A 3,372-nucleotide genomic window follows, 5' to 3' on the forward strand; every position below is an offset into this window, starting at 1 on the left:
GCTGTGTAGACTGTAATTATGAGACTGCCGGGCAGTATCACTGTGAATGGTGGTGGCTGTGTGTTTTAATGCAAGTGTGAAAAGGAGAGTAAATTTAAAGAGACAATGTGAGAGCCATCAGGGTTTCATCCAGGAACCAATTTAAAGGCAAGTTTCCATCAATTACAGTATTTTAATTGAAAATCTTACTCTTAATATTCTTCCTAATTAGGCTTTTTGTGTTCCCTCTTGAACCTTGTGTCTCCCAGAGCCTCTGGGGAGGTTCTGGAGATACAATAACCCAATTTTGAGGCAAATAACCATCTTTAAAACTGCCTTTAATTCTACATTCTCCGAGGATGCTGGATGCCGCGACAATCTCTTGCAACGTACAGAAAGGCAGTCAGCTGCAAAAAGATCAAAGAGAGGAAAGAGTATGGAAGGGAAAGGCTTTTCAGAATCATAATCAGATTTTATTTTCCAAGTATGTTTTGCAATATACGAGGAATTTCATTGGCCAGGTCAGTCATACAATTAAAAGCAACAGCACTCAAAAACACATTTTAATACGGACATTCACCAAAGTGACTCCTACACATTCCTCACTGTGATGGAAGGCGAAATAAAGTTCAAGTCCCTTCCTTTTGTTCTTCCTCGGTCGGGGGCCTCAAGCCCCCCGTTCAAACTCCGTTCAATGGTGAACTCCTCTTGGTCTCCAGGCCTATAGTGCTGCACAAATCACTGCACCACATGCATCTATTTATTCATTTTTCACATGGTTCATATGCAGCTGGATATTAACTTGCTGACATGGAAAGAGATGCAGTGAGCATTCAATAGTTCAGACTTCTGTGCGAATTAAGGGACTGCTTGATGGGCTGAGGGTAATCGAGATTGGCTGATTGTCATTCTTTTGCAAGAACTGATGGAAGTTCTTATGGAAAAGCTGATGAATTGACTACGGGATGAGCTGGTGGGCTCGAGGATTGCTGGATGAGTGTTTTAGAAATATAGAAAATAGGTGCAGGAGGAGGCCATTTGGCACTTCGACCCAACACCGCCATTCATTGTGATCATGGCTGATCAGCCCCAATCGATAACCCATGCCTGCCTTCTCCCCATATCCCTTGATTCCACTAGCCCCTAGAGATCTATCTAAATCTCTCTTAAATCCACCCAGTGATTTGGCCTCCACTGCCCTCTGTGGCAGGGAATTCCACAAATTCACAACTCTCTGGGTGAAAAAGTTTTTTCTCACCTCAGTCTTAAATGGCCTCCCCTTTGTTCTAAGACTGTGGCCCCTGGTTCTGGACTCGCCCAACATTGGGAACATTTTTCCTGTATCTAGCTTGTTCAGTCCTTTTATTCATTTAGATGTATCTATAAGATCCCCTTGCATCTAACAAGAGTGTTTTATTGTCATGTAGAACAATTTTCCTGCATCTAGCTTGTCCCAGATAGAACAATTAAATTCTTACTTTCAGCAGCACAACAGAATCTGTGAACATAGTACACTGTAAACAATATGATAAGATCTCCCCTCATCCTTCTAAACTCCAGTGAATACAAGCCTAGTCTTTTAAATCTTTCCTCATGACAGTTCTGTTAGGTTATTTGATGGTTAGGACAGGTTTAGAGGGGTATGGGCCAAATGCAGGCATGTATCGCCATTTGCATTAGTTTTGTGCAGTTAATAAATCACAATTTCACACAATGTACATAAGACGGCAGTTTTTTGACAAATACTCTGCAGTTCGGTGCAGGAGATCTTGTCGATGAGTATTCTGGACCCACTGTTGACATCTGAAATTACAGGAGATATCATTTAGGATTAACTAATAAGAAGAAAGATGATCATAACTACATGCCTGAACAATGGATGATATATCACTTAAATGCAATTGTTTTCAGTTGTGTGGAGATCTGTATGTTGAAGATGTATTTTGCCTCTAATATGTCAATTTACCTTAAATGTAGAAGAGCTTATTAAAATCTTCTTACAAAGACCATTAAGTATTTTCTTTCTATCCTCTTTTGGACCCAAGGCATAGCAGAGCTGCCAACTCTCACGAAGAGGTAGGGGGAGGGAGAGAGGGAAGGGAGGGAGATCGAGAGAGAAGAGAGGAGAGAGAGAGAGATCGAGAGAAAAGAGGGGAGAGAGAGATCGAAAGAGGGGAGACAGACAGAGAGGTGAGAGAAGGGAGAGAGGGAGAAGAGGGAGAAGGGGAAAAGGGGGAGAGAGGGAGAAGAAGGGGGGGAGAGGGAGAAAAGGGGAGAGGGAGATGGGGAGAGGGAGATGGGAAGGGGGAGAGGGAGAGGGAGTGGAACGATAGCACATTATAACGCGCAGCCGTCCCATTCCGACCAAAGATTATAGAGCAGAGCTGCTCTCGTATCTTTGATTGCGGCCGCCGCCGCCTAACCCCCCGGCCCACCATTGCACCCAAAGATGATAGAGCAGAGTTGTATAATATTTGAATGGGCGGGCTTGTGATCACGGCGGGCTTGTGATCTTTGCTTGTGATGTCTCGACAATTCGAGGGATATAATAGGTAACAGCCGCCGCATTCTCGGACACGAATCTGAGCTCGAAAAATCCCGTGGCCACTGGGCCTAATGTGTCCGCGGGCCATATTTTGGAAATAAATCCCTTACAAGAACAAAACCTAAAATGTACAGAAGTGTTAAAACTGTCTTTATTATTATGGTAAGTAAAGATCTATTAAACATAAGTCTAATAACTTTCTAATGTACCAACAAACCCATTTCCCAATGGCTGTTGATGGGAGAACAGAAAATAACATTTTCACGACAGAATATCGACTGAAAATAATAAAAATATTTTCTCACCTTTCTTTTTTATTGGGGAACCTAAAGAATGACAGGTCGGGTCGTTTAGATTTACGATTAGAACAGTTGATAGCGGAGCAGTGAGATGTAGATTTAGCTGAGGACGCCATTACAGCCCAATAAATGCTTAACAATATGGCGTCGACGGTCACACACGTCATACTACGCGTTTTTCGAGGAGTGGTCTATCTTGTCCCTCTACGATCTTTGGGCACGCTTGCAGTAAAATGTAACAGATTGTCTTTAATCTTATAAATAACCAGTTGCCGTGTATGAAACCCAATGGACATCATTGTTCTGAGCCACTGTGTCTCAGTTCAATTCACTGGAAGTTTAAGCAAATATACTCCAGCAGTAATTTCCCTTACTCTCCCAGTGGGTCTGAGCTGATCGGATCCTTAGCCAAGCACATTCATATTGTTTGCATCGTACCCTGCAATGTTGAAACAGGCGCTAATGAAGTTATCTTGATAGGTGGAAAATGTAGGAGTTGGCACAACTTCAGGAATGTAGGAAAATAACTTGGTTATTATACGGAGTGAT

The 3,372-nt window shown here is 42.6% G+C and overlaps 1 long non-coding RNA gene across 1 annotated transcript; it reads right to left on the bottom strand.

Moving 5' to 3' along the window:
• Window positions 1-430: 430 nt before the first annotated feature.
• On the bottom strand, window positions 431-3,045 carry LOC129703682 (uncharacterized). The gene is made up of 2 exons (XR_008724603.1): window positions 2,830-3,045; window positions 431-1,782 (listed from the first exon to the last, which is right to left on the bottom strand). It is a non-coding gene; the product is annotated as an uncharacterized LOC129703682 (long non-coding RNA).
• Window positions 3,046-3,372: the final 327 nt, after the last annotated feature.

This window comes from Leucoraja erinacea, chromosome 14 (assembly GCF_028641065.1).
Source record: "Leucoraja erinacea ecotype New England chromosome 14, Leri_hhj_1, whole genome shotgun sequence".
Lineage (NCBI taxonomy): Eukaryota > Metazoa > Chordata > Chondrichthyes > Rajiformes > Rajidae > Leucoraja > Leucoraja erinaceus.